The sequence below is a fragment of the Urtica dioica genome, chromosome 12 (assembly GCF_054948205.1).
Source record: "Urtica dioica subsp. dioica isolate 48M chromosome 12, U.dioica_male_clone48M_v1_H2, whole genome shotgun sequence".
Lineage (NCBI taxonomy): Eukaryota > Viridiplantae > Streptophyta > Magnoliopsida > Rosales > Urticaceae > Urtica > Urtica dioica.
In genome coordinates, this window is record NC_142767.1 from 2,813,588 (window position 1) to 2,839,939 (window position 26,352).

A 26,352-nucleotide genomic window follows, 5' to 3' on the forward strand; every position below is an offset into this window, starting at 1 on the left:
ACCCCTGGACTCAGGACTCAACTCGAGGACTCATGTATAGCCTGCACGAGGAGTTACGTGAAGAGTCGGCACGAGGAGTATCAGTAGACTCGTGGACTCGATCTCGACTCGAGGAATGAACTCATCTCGAGGAGACATGTACAATCTGCACGAGGAGTATCTGTCGACTCATGAACTCGGGACTCAACTCGAGGACTCATGTAGAGCCTGCACGAGGAGTTACGTGAAGAGTCGGCACGAGGAGTATCAGTCGACTCATGGACTCGAACTCGACTCGAGGAATGAACTCATCTCGAGGAGATATGTAGAGTTGGCACGAGGAGCATCGGTCGACTCGTGGACTCGGGACTCAACTCGAGGACTCATGTAGAGCCTGCACGAGGAGTTACGTGAAGAGTTGGCACGAGGAGTATCAGTCGACTGATGGACTCGAACTCGACTCGAGGAATGAACTCATCTCGAGGAGATATGTAGAGTTGGCACGAGGAGTATCAGTCGACTCGTGGACTCGGGACTCAACTCGAGGACTCATGTAGAGCCTGCACGAGGAGTTACGTGAAGAATCAGAACTAGGAGTATCAGTCGACTCGTGGACTCGAACTCGACTCGAGGAATGAACTCATCTCGATGAGAAATGTAGAGTTGGCAAGAGGAGTATCAGTCGACCCCTTGACTCAGGACTTAACTCGAGGACTCATGTATAGCCTGCACGAGGAGTTACGTGAAGAGTCGGCACGAGGAGTATCAGTAGACTCGTGGACTCGATCTCGACTCGAGGAATGAACTCATCTCGAGGAGACATGTACAATCGGCACGAGGAGTATCTGTCGACTCATGGACTCGGGACTCAACTCGAGGACTCATGTAGAGCCTGCACGAGGAGTTACGTGAAGAGTCGGCACGAGGAGTATCAGTAGACTCGTGGACTCGATCTCGACTCGAGGAATGAACTCATCTCGAGGAGACATGTACAATCGGCACGAGGAGTATCTGTCGACTCCTGGACTCGGGACTCAACTCGAGGACTCATGTAGAGCCTGCACGAGGAGTTACGTGAAGAGTCGGCACGAGGAGTATCAGTCGACTCATGGACTCGAACTTGACTCGAGGAATGAACTCATCTCGAGGAGATATGTAGAGTCGTCACGAGGAGTATCAGTCGACTCGTGGACTCGGGACTCAACTCGAGGACTCATGTAGAGCCTGCACGAGGAGTTACGTGAAGAATCGAAACTATGCGTATCAGTCGACTCGTGGACTTGAGATCGACTCGAGGAATGAACTCATCTCGTGGAGACATGTAGAGTCGGCAAGAGGAGTATCAGTCGACTCGTGGACTCAGGACTCAACTCGAGGACTCATGTAGAGCCTGCACGAGGAGTTACGTGAAGAGTCGGCACGAGGAGTATCAGTCGACTCGTGGACTCGATCTCGACTCGAGGAATGAACTCATCTCGAGGAGACATGTACAGTCGGCACGAGGAGTATCAGTCGACTCGTGGACTCGGGACTCAACTCGAGGACTCATGTAGAGCCTGCACGAGGAGTTACGTGAAGAGTCGGCACGAGGAGTATCGGTCGACTCATGGACTCGAACTCGACTCGAGGAATGAACTCATCTCGAGGAGATATGTAGAGTTGGCACGAGGAGTATCAGTCGACTCGTGGACTCGGGACTCAACTCGAGGACTCATGTAGAGCCTGCACGAGGAGTTACGTGAAGAGTCGGCACGAGGAGTATCAGTCGACTTGTGGACTCGAACTCGACTCGAGGAATGAACTCATCTCGAGGAGACATGTAGAGTCGTCACGAGGAGTATAACACGACTCATGGACTCGGGACTCAACTCGAGGACTCATGTAGAGCCTGCACGAGGAGTTACGTGAAGAATCGGAACTAGGAGTATCAGTCCACTCGTGGACTCGAACTCGACTCGAGGAATGAACTCATCTCGAGGAGACATGTAGAGTCGGCAAGAGGAGTATCAGTCGACTCGTGGACTCAGGACTCAACTCGAGGACTCATGTAGAGCCTGCACGAGGAGTTACGTGAAGAGTCGGCACGAGGAGTATCAGTAGACTCGTGGACTCGATATCGACACGAGGAATGAACTCATCTCCAGGAGACATGTACAGTCGGCACGAGGAGTATCAATCAACTCGTGGACTCGAACTCGACTCGAGGAATGAACTCATCTCGAGGAGATATGTAGAGTCGGCACGAGGAGTATCAGTCGACTCGTGGACTCGGGACTCAACTCGAGGATTCATGTAGAGCATGCAAGAGGAGTTACGTGAAGAGTCGGCACGAGGAGTATCAGTCGACTCGTGGACTCGAACTCGACTCGAGGAATGAACTCATCTCGCGGAGATATGTAGAGTCGGCACGAGGAGTATCAGTCGACTCGTGGACTCGAACTCGACTCGAGGAATGAACTCATCTTGAGGAGATACGTAGAGTCGGCACGAGGAGTATCAGTCGACTCGTGGACTCGGGATTCAACTCGAGGACTCATGTAGAGCCTGCACGAGGAGTTATGTGAAGAGTCGGCACGAGGAGTATCAGTCGACTCATGGACTCGAACTCGACTCGAGGAATGAACTCATCTCGGGGAGACATGTAGAGTCGTCACGAGGAGTATCAGTCGACTCGTTGACTCGGGACTCAACTCGAGGACTCATGTAGAGCCTGCACGAGGAGTTACGTGAAGAATCAGAACTAGGAGTATCAGTCGACTCGTGGACTCGAACTCGACTCGAGGAATGAACTCATCTCGATGAGAAATGTAGAGTTGGCAAGAGGAGTATCAGTCGACCCCTGGACTCAGGACTCAACTCGAGGACTCATGTATAGCCTGCACGAGGAGTTACGTGAAGAGTCGGCACGAGGAGTATCAGTAGACTCGTGGACTCGATCTCGACTCGAGGAATGAACTCATCTCGAGGAGACATGTACAATCGGCACGAGGAGTATCTGTCGACTCATGGACTCGGGACTCAACTCGAGGACTCATGTAGAGCCTGCACGAGGAGTTACGTGAAGAGTCGGCACGAGGAGTATCAGTCGACTCATGGACTCGAACTCGACTCGAGGAATGAACTCATCTCGAGGAGATATGTAGAGTTGGCACGAGGAGCATCGGTCGACTCGTGGACTCGGGACTCAACTCGAGGACTCATGTAGAGCCTGCACGAGGAGTTACGTGAAGAGTTGGCACGAGGAGTATCAGTCGACTGATGGACTCGAACTCGACTCGAGGAATGAACTCATCTCGAGGAGATATGTAGAGTTGGCACGAGGAGTATCAGTCGACTCGTGGACTCGGGACTCAACTCGAGGACTCATGTAGAGCCTGCACGAGGAGTTACGTGAAGAGTCGGCACGAGGAGTATCAGTCGACTCATGGACTCGAACTCGACTCGAGGAATGAACTCATCTAGAGGAGATATGTAGAGTTGGCACGAGGAGTATCAGTCGACTCGTGGACTCGGGACTCAACTCGAGGACTCATGTAGAGCCTGCACGAGGAGTTACGTAAAGAGTCGACACGAGGAGTATCAGTCGACTGATGGACTCGAACTCGACTCGAGGAATGAACTCATCTCGAGGAGATATGTAGAGTTGGCACGAGGAGTATCAGTCGACTCGTGGACTCGGGACTCAACTCGAGGACTCATGTAGAGCCTGCACGAGGAGTTACGTGAAGAATCAGAACTAGGAGTATCAGTCGACTCGTGGACTCGAACTCGACTCGAGGAATGAACTCATCTCGATGAGAAATGTAGAGTTGGCAAGAGGAGTATCAGTCGACCCCTGGACTCAGGACTTAACTCGAGGACTCATGTATAGCCTGCACGAGGAGTTACGTGAAGAGTCGGCACGAGGAGTATCAGTAGACTCGTGGACTCGATCTCGACTCGAGGAATGAACTCATCTCGAGGAGACATGTACAATCGGCACGAGGAGTATCTGTCGACTCATGGACTCGGGACTCAACTCGAGGACTCATGTAGAGCCTGCACGAGGAGTTACGTGAAGAGTCGGCACGAGGAGTATCAGTCGACTCATGGACTCGAACTCGACTCGAGGAATGAACTCATCTCGAGGAGATATGTTGAGTTGGCACGAGGAGCATCGGTCGACTCGTGGACTCGGGACTCAACTCGAGGACTCATGTAGAGCCTGCACGAGGAGTTACGTGAAGAGTCGGCACGAGGAGTATCAGTCGACTCATGGACTCGAACTTGACTCGAGGAATGAACTCATCTCGAGGAGATATGTAGAGTCGTCACGAGGAGTATCAGTCGACTCGTGGACTCGGGACTCAACTCGAGGACTCATGTAGAGCCTGCACGAGGAGTTACGTGAAGAATCGAAACTATGCGTATCAGTCGACTCGTGGACTTGAGATCGACTCGAGGAATGAACTCATCTCGTGGAGACATGTAGAGTCGGCAAGAGGAGTATCAGTCGACTCGTGGACTCAGGACTCAACTCGAGGACTCATGTAGAGCCTGCACGAGGAGTTACGTGAAGAGTCGGCACGAGGAGTATCAGTCGACTCGTGGACTCGATCTCGACTCGAGGAATGAACTCATCTCGAGGAGACATGTACAGTCGGCACGAGGAGTATCAGTCGACTCGTGGACTCGGGACTCAACTCGAGGACTCATGTAGAGCCTGCACGAGGAGTTACGTGAAGAGTCGGCACGAGGAGTATCGGTCGACTCATGGACTCGAACTCGACTCGAGGAATGAACTCATCTCGAGGAGATATGTAGAGTTGGCACGAGGAGTATCAGTCGACTCGTGGACTCGGGACTCAACTCGAGGACTCATGTAGAGCCTGCACGAGGAGTTACGTGAAGAGTCGGCACGAGGAGTATCAGTCGACTTGTGGACTCGAACTCGACTCGAGGAATGAACTCATCTCGAGGAGACATGTAGAGTCGTCACGAGGAGTATAACACGACTCATGGACTCGGGACTCAACTCGAGGACTCATGTAGAGCCTGCACGAGGAGTTACGTGAAGAATCGGAACTAGGAGTATCAGTCCACTCGTGGACTCGAACTCGACTCGAGGAATGAACTCATCTCGAGGAGACATGTAGAGTCGGCAAGAGGAGTATCAGTCGACTCGTGGACTCAGGACTCAACTCGAGGACTCATGTAGAGCCTGCACGAGGAGTTACGTGAAGAGTCGGCACGAGGAGTATCAGTAGACTCGTGGACTCGATATCGACACGAGGAATGAACTCATCTCCAGGAGACATGTACAGTCGGCACGAGGAGTATCAATCAACTCGTGGACTCGAACTCGACTCGAGGAATGAACTCATCTCGAGGAGATATGTAGAGTCGGCACGAGGAGTATCAGTCGACTCGTGGACTCGGGACTCAACTCGAGGACTCATGTAGAGCCTGCAAGAGGAGTTACGTGAAGAGTCGGCACGAGGAGTATCAGTCGACTCGTGGACTCGAACTCGACTCGAGGAATGAACTCATCTCGCGGAGATATGTAGAGTCGGCACGAGGAGTATCAGTCGACTCGTGGACTCGAACTCGACTCGAGGAATGAACTCATCTCGAGGAGATACGTAGAGTCGGCACGAGGAGTATCAGTCGACTCGTGGACTCGGGATTCAACTCGAGGACTCATGTAGAGCCTGCACGAGGAGTTATGTGAAGAGTCGGCACGAGGAGTATCAGTCGACTCATGGACTCGAACTCGACTCGAGGAATGAACTCATCTCGAGGAGATATGTAGAGTTGGCACGAGGAGTATCAGTCGACTCGTGGACTCGGGACTCAACTCGAGGACTCATGTAGAGCCTGCACGAGGAGTTACGTGAAGAGTCGGCACGAGGAGTATCAGTCGACTCATGGACTCGAACTCGACTCGAGGAATGAACTCATCTAGAGGAGATATGTAGAGTTGGCACGAGGAGTATCAGTCGACTCGTGGACTCGGGACTCAACTCGAGGACTCATGTAGAGCCTGCACGAGGAGTTACGTAAAGAGTCGACACGAGGAGTATCAGTCGACTGATGGACTCGAACTCGACTCGAGGAATGAACTCATCTCGAGGAGATATGTAGAGTTGGCACGAGGAGTATCAGTCGACTCGTGGACTCGGGACTCAACTCGAGGACTCATGTAGAGCCTGCACGAGGAGTTACGTGAAGAATCAGAACTAGGAGTATCAGTCGACTCGTGGACTCGAACTCGACTCGAGGAATGAACTCATCTCGATGAGAAATGTAGAGTTGGCAAGAGGAGTATCAGTCGACCCCTGGACTCGGGACTTAACTCGAGGACTCATGTATAGCCTGCACGAGGAGTTACGTGAAGAGTCGGCACGAGGAGTATCAGTAGACTCGTGGACTCGATCTCGACTCGAGGAATGAACTCATCTCGAGGAGACATGTACAATCGGCACGAGGAGTATCTGTCGACTCATGGACTCGGGACTCAACTCGAGGACTCATGTAGAGCCTGCACGAGGAGTTACGTGAAGAGTCGGCACGAGGAGTATCAGTCGACTCATGGACTCGAACTCGACTCGAGGAATGAACTCATCTCGAGGAGATATGTTGAGTTGGCACGAGGAGCATCGGTCGACTCGTGGACTCGGGACTCAACTCGAGGACTCATGTAGAGCCTGCACGAGGAGTTACGTGAAGAGTCGGCACGAGGAGTATCAGTCGACTCATGGACTCGAACTTGACTCGAGGAATGAACTCATCTCGAGGAGATATGTAGAGTCGTCACGAGGAGTATCAGTCGACTCGTGGACTCGGGACTCAACTCGAGGACTCATGTAGAGCCTGCACGAGGAGTTACGTGAAGAATCGAAACTATGCGTATTAGTCGACTCGTGGACCTGAGATCGACTCGAGGAATGAACTCATCTCGTGGAGACATGTAGAGTCGGCAAGAGGAGTATCAGTCGACTCGTGGACTCAGGACTCAACTCGAGAACTCATGTAGAGCCTGCACGAGGAGTTACGTGAAGAGTCGGCACGAGGAGTATCAGTCGACTCGTGGACTCGATCTCGACTCGAGGAATGAACTCATCTCGAGGAGACATGTACAGTCGGCATGAGGAGTATCAGTCGACTCGTGGACTCGGGACTCAACTCGAGGACTCATGTAGAGCCTGCACGAGGAGTTACGTGAAGAGTCGGCACGAGGAGTATCGGTCGACTCATGGACTCGAACTCGACTCGAGGAATGAACTCATCTCGAGGAGATATGTAGAGTTGGCACGAGGAGTATCAGTCGACTCGTGGACTCGGGACTCAACTCGAGGACTCATGTAGAGCCTGCACGAGGAGTTACGTGAAGAGTCGGCACGAGGAGTATCAGTCGACTTGTGGACTCGAACTCGACTCGAGGAATGAACTCATCTCGAGGAGACATGTAGAGTCGTCACGAGGAGTATAACACGACTCATGGACTCGGGACTCAACTCGAGGACTCATGTAGAGCCTGCACGAGGAGTTACGTGAAGAATCGGAACTAGGAGTATCAGTCCACTCGTGGACTCGAACTCGACTCGAGGAATGAACTCATCTCGAGGAGACATGTAGAGTCGGCAAGAGGAGTATCAGTCGACTCGTGGACTCAGGACTCAACTCGAGGACTCATGTAGAGCCTGCACGAGGAGTTACGTGAAGAGTCGGCACGAGGAGTATCAGTAGACTCGTGGACTCGATATCGACACGAGGAATGAACTCATCTCCAGGAGACATGTACAGTCGGCACGAGGAGTATCAATCGACTCGTGGACTCGAACTCGACTCGAGGAATGAACTCATCTCGAGGAGATATGTAGAGTCGGCACGAGGAGTATCAGTCGACTCGTGGACTCGGGACTCAACTCGAGGACTCATGTAGAGCCTGCAAGAGGAGTTACGTGAAGAGTCGGCACGAGGAGTATCAGTCGACTCGTGGACTCGAACTCGACTCGAGGAATGAACTCATCTCGCGGAGATATGTAGAGTCGGCACGAGGAGTATCAGTCGACTCGTGGACTCGAACTCGACTCGAGGAATGAACTCATCTCGAGGAGATACGTAGAGTCGGCACGAGGAGTATCAGTCGACTCGTGGACTCGGGATTCAACTCGAGGACTCATGTAGAGCCTGCACGAGGAGTTTTGTGAAGAGTCGGCACGAGGAGTATCAGTCGACTCATGGACTCGAACTCGACTCGAGGAATGAACTCATCTCGGGGAGACATGTAGAGTCGTCACGAGGAGTATCAGTCGACTCGTGGACTCGGGACTCAACTCGAGGACTCATGTAGAGCCTGCACGAGGAGTTACGTGAAGAATCGAAACTATGCGTATCAGTCGACTCGTGGACTTGAGATCGACTCGAGGAATGAACTCATCTCGTGGAGACATGTAGAGTCGGCAAGAGGAGTATCAGTCGACTCGTGGACTCAGGACTCAACTCGAGGACTCATGTAGAGCCTGCACGAGGAGTTACGTGAAGAGTCGGCACGAGGAGTATCAGTAGACTCGTGGACTCGATATCGACACGAGGAATGAACTCATCTCCAGGAGACATGTACAGTCGGCACGAGGAGTATCAATCGACTCGTGGACTCGAACTCGACTCGAGGAATGAACTCATCTCGAGTAGATATGTAGAGTCGGCACGAGGAGTATCAGTCGACTCGTGGACTCGGGACTCAACTCGAGGACTCATGTAGAGCCTGCAAGAGGAGTTACGTGAAGAGTCGGCACGAGGAGTATCAGTCGACTCGTGGACTCGAACTCGACTCGAGGAATGAACTCATCTCGCGGAGATATGTAGAGCCGGCACGAGGAGTATCAGTCGACTCGTGGACTCGAACTCGACTCGAGGAATGAACTCATCTCGAGGAGATACGTAGAGTCGGCACGAGGAGTATCAGTCGACTCGTGGACTCGGGATTCAACTCGAGGACTCATGTAGAGCCTGTACGAGGAGTTATGTGAAGAGTCGGCAGGAGGAGTATCAGTCGACTCATGGACTCGAACTCGACTCGAGGAATGAACTCATCTCGGGGAGACATGTAGAGTCGTCACGAGGAGTATCAGTCGACTCGTTGACTCGGGACTCAACTCGAGGACTCATGTAGAGCCTGCACGAGGAGTTACGTGAAGAATCAGAACTAGGAGTATCAGTCGACTCGTGGACTCGAACTCGACTCGAGGAATGAACTCATCTCGATGAGAAATGTAGAGTTGGCAAGAGGAGTATCAGTCGACCCCTGGACTCAGGACTCAACTCGAGGACTCATGTATAGCTTGCACGAGGAGTTACGTGAAGAGTCGGCACGAGGAGTATCAGTAGACTCGTGGACTCGATCTCGACTCGAGGAATGAACTCATCTCGAGGAGACATGTACAATCTGCACGAGGAGTATCTGTCGACTCATGAACTCGGGACTCAACTCGAGGACTCATGTAGAGCCTGCACGAGGAGTTACGTGAAGAGTCGGCACGAGGAGTATCAGTCGACTCATGGACTCGAACTCGACTCGAGGAATGAACTCATCTCGAGGAGATATGTAGAGTTGGCACGAGGAGCATCGGTCGACTCGTGGACTCGGGACTCAACTCGAGGACTCATGTAGAGCCTGCACGAGGAGTTACGTGAAGAGTTGGCACGAGGAGTATCAGTCGACTGATGGACTCGAACTCGACTCGAGGAATGAACTCATCTCGAGGAGATATGTAGAGTTGGCACGAGGAGTATCAGTCGACTCGTGGACTCGGGACTCAACTCGAGGACTCATGTAGAGCCTGCACGAGGAGTTACGTGAAGAGTCGGCACGAGGAGTATCAGTCGACTCATAGACTCGAACTCGACTCGAGGAATGAACTCATCTCGAGGAGATATGTAGAGTTGGCACGAGGAGTATCAGTCGACTCGTGGACTCGGGACTCAACTCGAGGACTCATGTAGAGCCTGCACGAGGAGTTACGTGTAGAGTCGACACGAGGAGTATCAGTCGACTGATGGACTCGAACTCGGCTCGAGGAATGAACTCATCTCGAGGAGATATGTAGAGTTGGCACGAGGAGTATCAGTCGACTCGTGGACTCGGGACTCAACTCGAGGACTCATGTAGAGCCTGCACGAGGAGTTACGTAAAGAGTCGACACGAGGAGTATCAGTCGACTGATGGACTCGAACTCGACTCGAGGAATGAACTCATCTCGAGGAGATATGTAGAGTTGGCACGAGGAGTATCAGTCGACTCGTGGACTCGGGACTCAACTCGAGGACTCATGTAGAGCCTGCACGAGGAGTTACGTGAAGAATTAGAACTAGGAGTATCAGTCGACTCGTGGACTCGAACTCGACTCGAGGAATGAACTCATCTCGATGAGAAATGTAGAGTTGGCAAGAGGAGTATCAGTCGACCCCTGGACTCAGGACTTAACTCGAGGACTCATGTATAGCCTGCACGAGGAGTTACGTGAAGAGTCGGCACGAGGAGTATCAGTAGACTCGTGGACTCGATCTCGACTCGAGGAATGAACTCATCTCGAGGAGACATGTACAATCGGCACGAGGAGTATCTGTCGACTCATGGACTCGGGACTCAACTCGAGGACTCATGTAGAGCCTGCACGAGGAGTTACGTGAAGAGTCGGCACGAGGAGTATCAGTCGACTCATGGACTCGAACTCGACTCGAGGAATGAACTCCTCTCGAGGAGATATGTTGAGTTGGCACGAGGAGCATCGGTCGACTCGTGGACTCGGGACTCAACTCGAGGACTCATGTAGAGCCTGCACGAGGAGTTACGTGAAGAATCGAAACTATGCGTATCAGTCGACTCGTGGACTTGAGATCGACTCGAGGAATGAACTCATCTCGTGGAGACATGTAGAGTCGGCAAGAGGAGTATCAGTCGACTCGTGGACTCAGGACTCAACTCGAGGACTCATGTAGAGCCTGCACGAGGAGTTACGTGAAGAATCAGAACTAGGAGTATCAGTCGACTCGTGGACTCGAACTCGACTCGAGGAATGAACTCATCTCGATGAGAAATGTAGAGTTGGCAAGAGGAGTATCAGTCGACCCCTGGACTCAGGACTCAACTCGAGGACTCATGTATAGCCTGCACGAGGAGTTACGTGAAGAGTCGGCACGAGGAGTATCAGTAGACTCGTGGACTCGATCTCGACTCGAGGAATGAACTCATCTCGAGGAGACATGTACAATCTGCACGAGGAGTATCTGTCGACTCATGAACTCGGGACTCAACTCGAGGACTCATGTAGAGCCTGCACGAGGAGTTACGTGAAGAGTCGGCACGAGGAGTATCAGTCGACTCATGGACTCGAACTCGACTCGAGGAATGAACTCATCTCGAGGAGATATGTAGAGTTGGCACGAGGAGCATCGGTCGACTCGTGGACTCGGGACTCAACTCGAGGACTCATGTAGAGCCTGCACGAGGAGTTACGTGAAGAGTTGGCACGAGGAGTATCAGTCGACTGATGGACTCGAACTCGACTCGAGGAATGAACTCATCTCGAGGAGATATGTAGAGTTGGCACGAGGAGTATCAGTCGACTCGTGGACTCGGGACTCAACTCGAGGACTCATGTAGAGCCTGCACGAGGAGTTACGTGAAGAGTCGGCACGAGGAGTATCAGTCGACTCATAGACTCGAACTCGACTCGAGGAATGAACTCATCTCGAGGAGATATGTAGAGTTGGCACGAGGAGTATCAGTCGACTCGTGGACTCGGGACTCAACTCGAGGACTCATGTAGAGCCTGCACGAGGAGTTACGTGTAGAGTCGACACGAGGAGTATCAGTCGACTGATGGACTCGAACTCGGCTCGAGGAATGAACTCATCTCGAGGAGATATGTAGAGTTGGCACGAGGAGTATCAGTCGACTCGTGGACTCGGGACTCAACTCGAGGACTCATGTAGAGCCTGCACGAGGAGTTACGTAAAGAGTCGACACGAGGAGTATCAGTCGACTGATGGACTCGAACTCGACTCGAGGAATGAACTCATCTCGAGGAGATATGTAGAGTTGGCACGAGGAGTATCAGTCGACTCGTGGACTCGGGACTCAACTCGAGGACTCATGTAGAGCCTGCACGAGGAGTTACGTGAAGAATCAGAACTAGGAGTATCAGTCGACTCGTGGACTCGAACTCGACTCGAGGAATGAACTCATCTCGATGAGAAATGTAGAGTTGGCAAGAGGAGTATCAGTCGACCCCTGGACTCAGGACTTAACTCGAGGACTCATGTATAGCCTGCACGAGGAGTTACGTGAAGAGTCGGCACGAGGAGTATCAGTAGACTCGTGGACTCGATCTCGACTCGAGGAATGAACTCATCTCGAGGAGACATGTACAATCGGCACGAGGAGTATCTGTCGACTCATGGACTCGGGACTCAACTCGAGGACTCATGTAGAGCCTGCACGAGGAGTTACGTGAAGAGTCGGCACGAGGAGTATCAGTCGACTCATGGACTCGAACTCGACTCGAGGAATGAACTCCTCTCGAGGAGATATGTTGAGTTGGCACGAGGAGCATCGGTCGACTCGTGGACTCGGGACTCAACTCGAGGACTCATGTAGAGCCTGCACGAGGAGTTACGTGAAGAATCGAAACTATGCGTATCAGTCGACTCGTGGACTTGAGATCGACTCGAGGAATGAACTCATCTCGTGGAGACATGTAGAGTCGGCAAGAGGAGTATCAGTCGACTCGTGGACTCAGGACTCAACTCGAGGACTCATGTAGAGCCTGCACGAGGAGTTACGTGAAGAGTCGGCACGAGGAGTATCAGTAGACTCGTGGACTCGATCTCGACTCGAGGAATGAACTCATCTCGAGGAGACATGTACAGTCGGCACGAGGAGTATCAGTCGACTCGTGGACTCGGGACTCAACTCGAGGACTCATGTAGAGCCTGCACGAGGAGTTACGTGAAGAGTCGGCACGAGGAGTATCAGTCGACTCATGGACTCGAACTCGACTCGAGGAATGAACTCATCTCGAGGAGATATGTAGAGTTGGCACGAGGAGTATCAGTCGACTCGTGGACTCGGGACTCAACTCGAGGACTCATGTAGAGCATGCACGAGGAGTTACGTGAAGAGTCGACACGAGGAGTATCAGTCGACTGATGGACTCGAACTCGACTCGAGGAATGAACTCATCTCGAGGAGACATGTAGAGTCGTCACGAGGAGTATAACACGACTCATGGACTCGGGACTCAACTCGAGGACTCATGTAGAGCCTGCACGAGGAGTTACGTGAAGAATCGGAACTAGGAGTATCAGTCCACTCGTGGACTCGAACTCGACTCGAGGAATGAACTCATCTCGAGGAGACATGTTGAGTCGGCAAGAGGAGTATCAGTCGACTCTTGGACTCAGGACTCAACTCGAGGACTCATGTAGAGCCTGCACGAGGAGTTACGTGAAGAGTCGGCACGAGGAGTATCAGTAGACTCGTGGATTCGATATCGACACGAGGAATGAACTCATCTCCAGGAGACATGTACAGTCGGCACGAGGAGTATCAATCGACTCGTGGACTCGAACTCGACTCGAGGAATGAACTCATCTCGAGGAGATATGTAGAGTCGGCACGAGGAGTATCAGTCGACTCGTGGACTCGGGACTCAACTCGAGGACTCATGTAGAGCCTGCAAGAGGAGTTACGTGAAGAGTCGGCACGAGGAGTATCAGTCGACTCGTGGACTCGAACTCGACTCGAGGAATGAACTCATCTCGCGGAGATATGTAGAGTCAGCACGAGGAGTATCAGTCGACTCGTGGACTCGAACTCGACTCGAGGAATGAACTCATCTCGAGGAGATACGTAGAGTCGGCACGAGGAGTATCAGTCGACTCGTGGACTCGGGATTCAACTCGAGGACTCATGTAGAGCCTGCACGAGGAGTTATGTGAAGAGTCGGCACGAGGAGTATCAGTCGACTCATGGACTCGAACTCGACTCGAGGAATGAACTCATCTCGAGGAGATATGTAGAGTTGGCACGAGGAGTATCAGTCGACTCGTGGACTCGGGACTCAACTCGAGGACTCATGTAGAGCCTGCACGAGGAGTTACGTGAAGAATCAGAACTAGGAGTATCAGTCGACTCGTGGACTCGAACTCGACTCGAGGAATGAACTCATCTCGATGAGAAATGTAGAGTTGGCAAGAGGAGTATCAGTCGACCCCTGGACTCAGGACTTAACTCGAGGACTCATGTATAGCCTGCACGAGGAGTTACGTGAAGAGTCGGCACGAGGAGTATCAGTAGACTCGTGGACTCGATCTCGACTCGAGGAATGAACTCATCTCGAGGAGACATGTACAATCGGCACGAGGAGTATCTGTTGACTCATGGACTCGGGACTCAACTCGAGGACTCATGTAGAGCCTGCACGAGGAGTTACGTGAAGAGTCGGCACGAGGAGTATCAGTCGACTCATGGACTCGAACTCGACTCGAGGAATGAACTCCTCTCGAGGAGATATGTTGAGTTGGCACGAGGAGCATCGGTCGACTCGTGGACTCGGGACTCAACTCGAGGACTCATGTAGAGCCTGCACGAGGAGTTACGTGAAGAATCGAAACTATGCGTATCAGTCGACTCGTGGACTTGAGATCGACTCGAGGAATGAACTCATCTCGTGGAGACATGTAGAGTCGGCAAGAGGAGTATCAGTCGACTCGTGGACTCAGGACTCAACTCGAGGACTTATGTAGAGCCTGCACGAGGAGTTACGTGAAGAGTCGGCACGAGGAGTATCAGTAGACTCGTGGACTCGATCTCGACTCGAGGAATGAACTCATCTCGAGGAGACATGTACAGTCGGCACGAGGAGTATCAGTCGACTCGTGGACTCGGGACTCAACTCGAGGACTCATGTAGAGCCTGCACGAGGAGTTACGTGAAGAGTCGGCACGAGGAGTATCAGTCGACTCATGGACTCGAACTCGACTCGAGGAATGAACTCATCTCGAGGAGATATGTAGAGTTGGCACGAGGAGTATCAGTCGACTCGTGGACTCGGGACTCAACTCGAGGACTCATGTAGAGCATGCACGAGGAGTTACGTGAAGAGTCGACACGAGGAGTATCAGTCGACTGATGGACTCGAACTCGACTCGAGGAATGAACTCATCTCGAGGAGACATGTAGAGTCGTCACGAGGAGTATAACACGACTCATGGACTCGGGACTCAACTCGAGGACTCATGTAGAGCCTGCACGAGGAGTTACGTGAAGAATCGGAACTAGGAGTATCAGTCCACTCGTGGACTCGAACTCGACTCGAGGAATGAACTCATCTCGAGGAGACATGTTGAGTCGGCAAGAGGAGTATCAGTCGACTCGTGGACTCAGGACTCAACTCGAGGACTCATGTAGAGCCTGCACGAGGAGTTACGTGAAGAGTCGGCACGAGGAGTATCAGTAGACTCGTGGACTCGATATCGACACGAGGAATGAACTCATCTCCAGGAGACATGTACAGTCGGCACGAGGAGTATCAATCGACTCGTGGACTCGAACTCGACTTGAGGAATGAACTCATCTCGAGGAGATATGTAGAGTCGGCACGAGGAGTATCAGTCGACTCGTGGACTCGGGACTCAACTCGAGGACTCATGTAGAGCCTGCAAGAGGAGTTACGTGAAGAGTCGGCACGAGGAGTATCAGTCGACTCGTGGACTCGAACTCGACTCGAGGAATGAACTCATCTCGCGGAGATATGTAGAGTCGGCACGAGGAGTATCAGTCGACTCGTGGACTCGAACTCGACTCGAGGAATGAACTCATCTCGAGGAGATACGTAGAGTCGGCACGAGGAGTATCAGTCGACTCGTGGACTCGGGATTCAACTCGAGGACTCATGTAGAGCCTGCACGAGGAGTTATGTGAAGAGTCGGCACGAGGAGTATCAGTCGACTCATGGACTCGAACTTGACTCGAGGAATGAACTCATCTCGGGGAGACATGTAGAGTCGTCACGAGGAGTATCAGTCGACTCGTTGACTCGGGACTCAACTCGAGGACTCATGTAGAGCCTGCACGAGGAGTTACGTGAAGAATCAGAACTAGGAGTATCAGTCGACTCGTGGACTCGAACTCGACTCGAGGAATGAACTCATCTCGATGAGAAATGTAGAGTTGGCAAGAGGAGTATCAGTCGACCCCTGGACTCAGGACTCAACTCGAGGACTCATGTATAGCCTGCACGAGGAGTTACGTGAAGAGTCGGCACGAGGAGTATCAGTAGACTCGTGGACTCGATCTCGACTCGAGGACTGAACTCATCTCGAGGAGACATGTACAATCGGCACGAGGAGTATCTGTCGACTCATGGACTCGGGACTCAACTCGAGGACTCATGTAGAGCCTGCACGAGGAGTTACGTGAAGAGTCGGCACGAGGAGTATCAGTCGACTCATGGACTCGAACTCGACTCGAGGAATGAACTCATCTCGAGGAGATATGTAGAGTTGGCACGAGGAGCATCGGTCGACTCGTGGACTCGGGACTCAACTCGAGGACTCATGTAGAGCCTGCACGAGGAGTTACGTGAAGAGTTGGCACGAGGAGTATCAGTCGACTGATGGACTCGAACTCGACTCGAGGAATGAACTCATCTCGAGGAGATATGTAGAGTTGGCACGAGGAGTATCAGTCGACTCGTGGACTCGGGACTCAACTCGAGGACTCATGTAGAGCCTGCATGAGGAGTTACGTGAAGAGTCGGCACGAGGAGTATCAGTCGACTCATGGACTCGAACTCGACTCGAGGAATGAACTCATCTAGAGGAGATATGTAGAGTTGGCACGAGGAGTATCAGTCGACTCGTGGACTCGGGACTCAACTCGAGGACTCATGTAGAGCCTGCACGAGGAGTTACGTAAAGAGTCGACACGAGGAGTATCAGTCGACTGATGGACTCGAACTCGACTCGAGGAATGAACTCATCTCGAGGAGATATGTAGAATCGTCACGAGGAGTATAACACGACTCATGGACTCGGGACTCAACTCGAGGACTCATGTAGAGCCTGCACGAGGAGTTACGTGAAGAGTCGGCACGAGGAGTATCAGTCGACTCATGGACTCGAACTCGACTCGAGGAATGAACTCCTCTCGAAGAGACATGTTGAGTCGGCACGAGGAGCATCGGTCGACTCGTGGACTCGGGACTCAACTCGAGGACTCATGTAGAGCCTGCACGAGGAGTTACGTGAAGAATCGAAACTATGCGTATCAGTCGACTCGTGGACTTGAGATCGACTCGAGGAATGAACTCATCTCGTGGAGACATGTAGAGTCGGCAAGAGGAGTATCAGTCGACTCGTGGACTCAGGACTCAACTCGAGGACTCATGTAGAGCCTGCACGAGGAGTTACGTGAAGAGTCGGCACGAGGAGTATCAGTAGACTCGTGGACTCGATCTCGACTCGAGGAATGAACTCATCTCGAGGAGACATGTACAGTCGGCACGAGGAGTATCAGTCGACTCGTGGACTCGGGACTCAACTCGAGGACTCATGTAGAGCCTGCACGAGGAGTTACGTGAAGAGTCGGCACGAGGAGTATCAGTAGACTCGTGGACTCGATCTCGACTCGAGGAATGAACTCATCTCGAGGAGACATGTACAATCGGCACGAGGAGTATCTGTCGACTCATGGACTCGGGACTCAACTCGAGGACTCATGTAGAGCCTGCACGAGGAGTTACGTGAAGAGTCGGCACGAGGAGTATCAGTCGACTCATGGACTCGAACTCGACTCGAGGAATGAACTCATCTCGAGGAGATATGTTGAGTTGGCACGAGGAGCATCGGTCGACTCGTGGACTCGGGACTCAACTCGAGGACTCATGTAGAGCCTGCACGAGGAGTTACGTGAAGAGTCGGCACGAGGAGTATCAGTCGACTCATGGACTCGAACTTGACTCGAGGAATGAACTCATCTCGAGGAGATATGTAGAGTCGTCACGAGGAGTATCAGTCGACTCGTGGACTCGGGACACAACTCGAGGACTCATGTAGAGCCTGCACGAGGAGTTACGTGAAGAATCGAAACTATGCGTATCAGTCGACTCGTGGACTTGAGATCGACTCGAGGAATGAACTCATCTCGTGGAGACATGTAGAGTCGGCAAGAGGAGTATCAGTCGACTCGTGGACTCAGGACTCAACTCGAGGACTCATGTAGAGCCTGCACGAGGAGTTACGTGAAGAGTCGGCACGAGGAGTATCAGTCGACTCGTGGACTCGATCTCGACTCGAGGAATGAACTCATCTCGAGGAGACATGTACAGTCGGCACGAGGAGTATCAGTCGACTCGTGGACCCGGGACTCAACTCGAGGACTCATGTAGAGCCTGCACGAGGAGTTACGGGAAGAGTCGGCACGAGGAGTATCAGTCGACTCATGGACTCGAACTCGACTCGAGGAATGAACTCATCTCGAGGAGATATGTAGAGTTGGCACGAGGAGTATCAGTCGACTCGTGGACTCGGGACTCAACTCGAGGACTCATGTAGAGCATGCACGAGGAGTTACGTGAAGAGTCGACACGAGGAGTATCAGTCGACTGATGGACTCGAACTCGACTCGAGGAATGAACTCATCTCGAGGAGACATGTAGAGTCGTCACGAGGAGTATAACACGACTCATGGACTCGGGACTCAACTCGAGGACTCATGTAGAGCCTGCACGAGGAGTTACGTGAAGAATCGGAACTAGGAGTATCAGTCCACTCGTGGACTCGAACTCGACTCGAGGAATGAACTCATCTCGAGGAGACATGTTGAGTCGGCAAGAGGAGTATCAGTCGACTCGTGGACTCAGGACTCAACTCGAGGACTCATGTAGAGCCTGCACGAGGAGTTACGTGAAGAGTCGGCACGAGGAGTATCAGTAGACTCGTGGACTCGATATCGACACGAGGAATGAACTCATCTCCAGGAGACATGTACAGTCGGCACGAGGAGTATCAATCGACTCGTGGACTCGAACTCGACTCGAGGAATGAACTCATCTCGAGGAGATATGTAGAGTCGGCACGAGGAGTATCAGTCGACTCGTGGACTCGGGACTCAACTCGAGGACTCATGTAGAGCCTGCAAGAGGAGTTACGTGAAGAGTCGGCACGAGGAGTATCAGTCGACTCGTGGACTCGAACTCGACTCGAGGAATGAACTCATCTCGCGGAGATATGTAGAGTCGGCACGAGGAGTATCAGTCGACTCGTGGACTCGAACTCGACTCGAGGAATGAACTCATCTCGAGGAGATACGTAGAGTCGGCACGAGGAGTATCAGTCGACTCGTGGACTCGGGATTCAACTCGAGGACTCATGTAGAGCCTGCACGAGGAGTTATGTGAAGAGTCGGCACGAGGAGTATCAGTCGACTCATGGACTCGAACTCGACTCGAGGAATGAACTCATCTCGGGGAGACATGTAGAGTCGTCACGAGGAGTATCAGTCGACTCGTTGACTCGGGACTCAACTCGAGGACTCATGTAGAGCCTGCACGAGGAGTTACGTGAAGAATCAGAACTAGGAGTATCAGTCGAATCGTGGACTCGAACTCGACTCGAGGAATGAACTCATCTCGATGAGAAATGTAGAGTTGGCAAGAGGAGTATCAGTCGACCCCTGGACTCAGGACTCAACTCGAGGACTCATGTATAGCCTGCACGAGGAGTTACGTGAAGAGTCGGCACGAGGAGTATCAGTAGACTCGTGGACTCGATCTCGACTCGAGGAATGAATTCATCTCGAGGAGACATGTACAATCGGCACGAGGAGTATCTGTCGACTCATGGACTCGGGACTCAACTCGAGGACTCATGTAGAGCCTGCACGAGGAGTTACGTGAAGAGTCGGCACGAGGAGTATCAGTCGACTCATGGACTCGAACTCGACTCGAGGAATGAACTCATCTCGAGGAGATATGTAGAGTTGGCACGAGGAGCATCGGTCGACTCGTGGACTCGGGACTCAACTCGAGGACTCATGTAGAGCCTGCACGAGGAGTTACGTGAAGAGTTGGCACGAGGAGTATCAGTCGACTGATGGACTCGAACTCGACTCGAGGAATGAACTCATCTCGAGGAGATATGTAGAGTTGGCACGAGGAGTATCAGTCGACTCGTGGACTCGGGACTCAACTCGAGGACTCATGTAGAGCCTGCACGAGGAGTTACGTGAAGAGTCGGCACGAGGAGTATCAGTCGACTCATGGACTCGAACTCGACTCGAGGAATGAACTCATCTAGAGGAGATATGTAGAGTTGGCACGAGGAGTATCAGTCGACTCGTGGACTCGGGACTCAACTCGAGGACTCATGTAGAGCCTGCACGAGGAGTTACGTAAAGAGTCGACACGAGGAGTATCAGTCGACTGATGGACTCGAACTCGACTCGAGGAATGAACTCATCTCGAGGAGATATGTAGAGTCGTCACGAGGAGTATAACACGACTCATGGACTCGGGACTCAACTCGAGGACTCATGTAGAGCCTGCACGAGGAGTTACGTGAAGAATCGGAACTAGGAGTATCAGTCCACTCGTGGACTCGAACTCGACTCGAGGAATGAACTCATCTCGAGGAGACATGTAGAGTCGGCAAGAGGAGTATCAGTCGACTCGTGGACTCAGGACTCAACTCGAGGACTCATGTAGAGCCTGCACGAGGAGTTACGTAAAGAGTCGACACGAGGAGTATCAGTCGACTGATGGACTCGAACTCGACTCGAGGAATGAACTCATCTCGAGGAGATATGTAGAGTTGGCACGAGGAGTATCAGTCGACTCGTGGACTCGGGACTCAACTCGAGGACTCATGTAGAGCCTGCACGAGGAGTTACGTGAAGAATCAGAACTAGGAGTATCAGTCGACTCGTGGACTCGAACTCGACTCGAGGAATGAACTCATCTCGATGAGAAATGTAGAGTTGGCAAGAGGAGTATCAGTCGACCCCTGGACTCAGGACTTAACTCGAGGACTCATGTATAGCCTGCACGAGGAGTTACGTGAAGAGTCGGCACGAGGAGTATCAGTAGACTCGTGGACTCGATCTCGACTCGAGGAATGAACTCATCTCGAGGAGACATGTACAATCGGCACGAGGAGTATCTGTCGACTCATGGACTCGGGACTCAACTCGAGGACTCATGTAGAGCCTGCACGAGGAGTTACGTGAAGAGTCGGCACGAGGAGTATCAGTCGACTCATGGACTCGAACTCGACTCGAGGAATGAACTCATCTCGAGGAGATATGTTGAGTTGGCACGAGGAGCATCGGTCGACTCGTGGACTCGGGACTCAACTCGAGGACTCATGTAGAGCCTGCACGAGGAGTTACGTGAAGAGTCGGCACGAGGAGTATCAGTCGACTCATGGACTCGAACTTGACTCGAGGAATGAACTCATCTCGAGGAGATATGTAGAGTCGTCACGAGGAGTATCAGTCGACTCGTGGACTCGGGACACAACTCGAGGACTCATGTAGAGCCTGCACGAGGAGTTACGTGAAGAATCGAAACTATGCGTATCAGTCGACTCGTGGACTTGAGATCGACTCGAGGAATGAACTCATCTCGTGGAGACATGTAGAGTCGGCAAGAGGAGTATCAGTCGACTCGTGGACTCAGGACTCAACTCGAGGACTCATGTAGAGCCTGCACGAGGAGTTACGTGAAGAGTCGGCACGAGGAGTATCAGTCGACTCGTGGACTCGATCTCGACTCGAGGAATGAACTCATCTCGAGGAGACATGTACAGTCGGCACGAGGAGTATCAGTCGACTCGTGGACTCGGGACTCAACTCGAGGACTCATGTAGAGCCTGCACGAGGAGTTACGCGAAGAGTCGGCACGAGGAGTATCGGTCGACTCATGGACTCGAACTCGACTCGAGGAATGAACTCATCTCGAGGAGATATGTAGAGTTGGCACGAGGAGTATCAGTCGACTCGTGGACTCGGGACTCAACTCGAGGACTCATGTAGAGCCTGCACGAGGAGTTACGTGAAGAGTCGGCACGAGGAGTATCAGTCGACTTGTGGACTCGAACTCGACTCGAGGAATGAACTCATCTCGAGGAGACATGTAGAGTCGTCACGAGGAGTATAACACGACTCATGGACTCGGGACTCAACTCGAGGACTCATGTAGAGCCTGCACGAGGAGTTACGTGAAGAATCGGAACTAGGAGTATCAGTCCACTCGTGGACTCGAACTCGACTCGAGGAATGAACTCATCTCGAGGAGACATGTAGAGTCGGCAAGAGGAGTATCAGTCGACTCGTGGACTCAGGACTCAACTCGAGGACTCATGTAGAGCCTGCACGAGGAGTTACGTGAAGAGTCGGCACGAGGAGTATCAGTAGACTCGTGGACTCGATATCGACACGAGGAATGAACTCATCTCCAGGAGACATGTACAGTCGGCACGAGGAGTATCAATCGACTCGTGGACTCGAACTCGACTCGAGGAATGAACTCATCTCGAGGAGATATGTAGAGTCGGCACGAGGAGTATCAGTCGACTCGTGGACTCGGGACTCAACTCGAGGACTCATGTAGAGCCTGCAAGAGGAGTTACGTGAAGAGTCGGCACGAGGAGTATCAGTCGACTCGTGGACTCGAACTCGACTCGAGGAATGAACTCATCTCGCGGAGATATGTAGAGTCGGCACGAGGAGTATCAGTCGACTCGTGGACTCGAACTCGACTCGAGGAATGAACTCATCTCGAGGAGATACGTAGAGTCGGCACGAGGAGTATTAGTCGACTCGTGGACTCGGGATTCAACTCGAGGACTCATGTAGAGCCTGCACGAGGAGTTATGTGAAGAGTCGGCACGAGGAGTATCAGTCGACTCATGGACTCGAACTCGACTCGAGGAATGAACTCATCTCGGGGAGACATGTAGAGTCGTCACGAGGAGTATCAGTCGACTCGTGGACTCGGGACTCAACTCGAGGACTCATGTAGAGCCTGCACGAGGAGTTACGTGAAGAATCGAAACTATGCGTATCAGTCGACTCGTGGACTTGAGATCGACTCGAGGAATGAACTCATCTCGTGGAGACATGTAGAGTCGGCAAGAGGAGTATCAGTCGACTCGTGGACTCAGGACTCAACTCGAGGACTCATGTAGAGCCTGCACGAGGAGTTACGTGAAGAGTCGGCACGAGGAGTATCAGTCGACTCGTGGACTCGATCTCGACTCGAGGAATGAACTCATCTCGAGGAGACATGTACAGTCGGCACGAGGAGTATCAGTCGACTCGTGGACTCGGGACTCAACTCGAGGACTCATGTAGAGCCTGCACGAGGAGTTACGTGAAGAGTCGGCACGAGGAGTATCAGTCGACTTGTGGACTCGAACTCGACTCGAGGAATGAACTCATCTCGAGGAGACATGTAGAGTCGTCACGAGGAGTATAACACGACTCATGGACTCGGGACTCAACTCGAGGACTCATGTAGAGCCTGCACGAGGAGTTACGTGAAGAATCGGAACTAGGAGTATCAGTCCACTCGTGGACTCGAACTCGACTCGAGGAATGAACTCATCTCGAGGAGACATGTAGAGTCGGCAAGAGGAGTATCAGTCGACTCGTGGACTCAGGACTCAACTCGAGGACTCATGTAGAGCCTGCACGAGGAGTTACGTGAAGAGTCGGCACGAGGAGTATCAGTAGACTCGTGGACTCGATATCGACACGAGGAATGAACTCATCTCCAGGAGACATGTACAGTCGGCACGAGGAGTATCAATCGACTCGTGGACTCGAACTCGACTCGAGGAATGAACTCATCTCGAGGAGATATGTAGAGTCGGCACGAGGAGTATCAGTCGACTCGTGGACTCGGGACTCAACTCGAGGACTCATGTAGAGCCTGCAAGAGGAGTTACGTGAAGAGTCGGCACGAGGAGTATCAGTCGACTCGTGGACTCGAACTCGACTCGAGGAATGAACTCATCTCGCGGAGATATGTAGAGTCGGCACGAGGAGTATCAGTCGACTCGTGGACTCGAACTCGACTCGAGGAATGAACTCATCTCGAGGAGATACGTAGAGTCGGCACGAGGAGTATTAGTCGACTCGTGGACTCGGGATTCAACTCGAGGACTCATGTAGAGCCTGCACGAGGAGTTATGTGAAGAGTCGGCACGAGGAGTATCAGTCGACTCATGGACTCGAACTCGACTCGAGGAATGAACTCATCTCGGGGAGACATGTAGAGTCGTCACGAGGAGTATCAGTCGACTCGTGGACTCGGGACTCAACTCGAGGACTCATGTAGAGCCTGCACGAGGAGTTACGTGAAGAATCGAAACTATGCGTATCAGTCGACTCGTGGACTTGAGATCGACTCGAGGAATGAACTCATCTCGTGGAGACATGTAGAGTCGGCAAGAGGAGTATCAGTCGACTCGTGGACTCAGGACTCAACTCGAGGACTCATGTAGAGCCTGCACGAGGAGTTACGTGAAGAGTCGGCACGAGGAGTATCAGTCGACTCGTGGACTCGATCTCGACTCGAGGAATGAACTCATCTCGAGGAGACATGTACAGTCGGCACGAGGAGTATCAGTCGACTCGTGGACTCGGGACTCAACTCGAGGACTCATGTAGAGCCTGCACGAGGAGTTACGTGAAGAGTCGGCACGAGGAGTATCGGTCGACTCATGGACTCGAACTCGACTCGAGGAATGAACTCATCTCGAGGAGATATGTAGAGTTGGCACGAGGAGTATCAGTCGACTCGTGGACTCGGGACTCAACTCGAGGACTCATGTAGAGCCTGCACGAGGAGTTACGTGAAGAGTCGGCACGAGGAATATCAGTCGACTTGTGGACTCGAACTCGACTCGAGGAATGAACTCATCTCGAGGAGACATGTAGAGTCGTCACGAGGAGTATAACACGACTCATGGACTCGGGACTCAACTCGAGGACTCATGTAGAGCCTGCACGAGGAGTTACGTGAAGAATCGGAACTAGGAGTATCAGTCCACTCGTGGACTCGAACTCGACTCGAGGAATGAACTCATCTCGAGGAGACATGTAGAGTCGGCAAGAGGAGTATCAGTCGACTCGTGGACTCAGGACTCAACTCGAGGACTCATGTAGAGCCTGCACGAGGAGTTACGTGAAGAGTCGGCACGAGGAGTATCAGTAGACTCGTGGACTCGATATCGACACGAGGAATGAACTCATCTCCAGGAGACATGTACAGTCGGCACGAGGAGTATCAATCGACTCGTGGACTCGAACTCGACTCGAGGAATGAACTCATCTCGAGGAGATATGTAGAGTCGGCACGAGGAGTATCAGTCGACTCGTGGACTCGGGACTCAACTCGAGGACTCATGTAGAGCCTGCAAGAGGAGTTACGTGAAGAGTCGGCACGAGGAGTATCAGTCGACTCGTGGACTCGAACTCGACTCGAGGAATGAACTCATCTCGCGGAGATATGTAGAGTCGGCACGAGGAGTATCAGTCGACTCGTGGACTCGAACTCGACTCGAGGAATGAACTCATCTCGAGGAGATACGTAGAGTCGGCACGAGGAGTATTAGTCGACTCGTGGACTCGGGATTCAACTCGAGGACTCATGTAGAGCCTGCACGAGGAGTTATGTGAAGAGTCGGCACGAGGAGTATCAGTCGACTCATGGACTCGAACTCGACTCGAGGAATGAACTCATCTCGGGGAGACATGTAGAGTCGTCACGAGGAGTATCAGTCGACTCGTGGACTCGGGACTCAACTCGAGGACTCATGTAGAGCCTGCACGAGGAGTTACGTGAAGAATCGAAACTATGCGTATCAGTCGACTCGTGGACTTGAGATCGACTCGAGGAATGAACTCATCTCGTGGAGACATGTAGAGTCGGCAAGAGGAGTATCAGTCGACTCGTGGACTCAGGACTCAACTCGAGGACTCATGTAGAGCCTGCACGAGGAGTTACGTGAAGAGTCGGCACGAGGAGTATCAGTCGACTCGTGGACTCGATCTCGACTCGAGGAATGAACTCATCTCGAGGAGACATGTACAGTCGGCACGAGGAGTATCAGTCGACTCGTGGACTCGGGACTCAACTCGAGGACTCATGTAGAGCCTGCACGAGGAGTTACGTGAAGAGTCGGCACGAGGAGTATCAGTCGACTTGTGGACTCGAACTCGACTCGAGGAATGAACTCATCTCGAGGAGACATGTAGAGTCGTCACGAGGAGTATAACACGACTCATGGACTCGGGACTCAACTCGAGGACTCATGTAG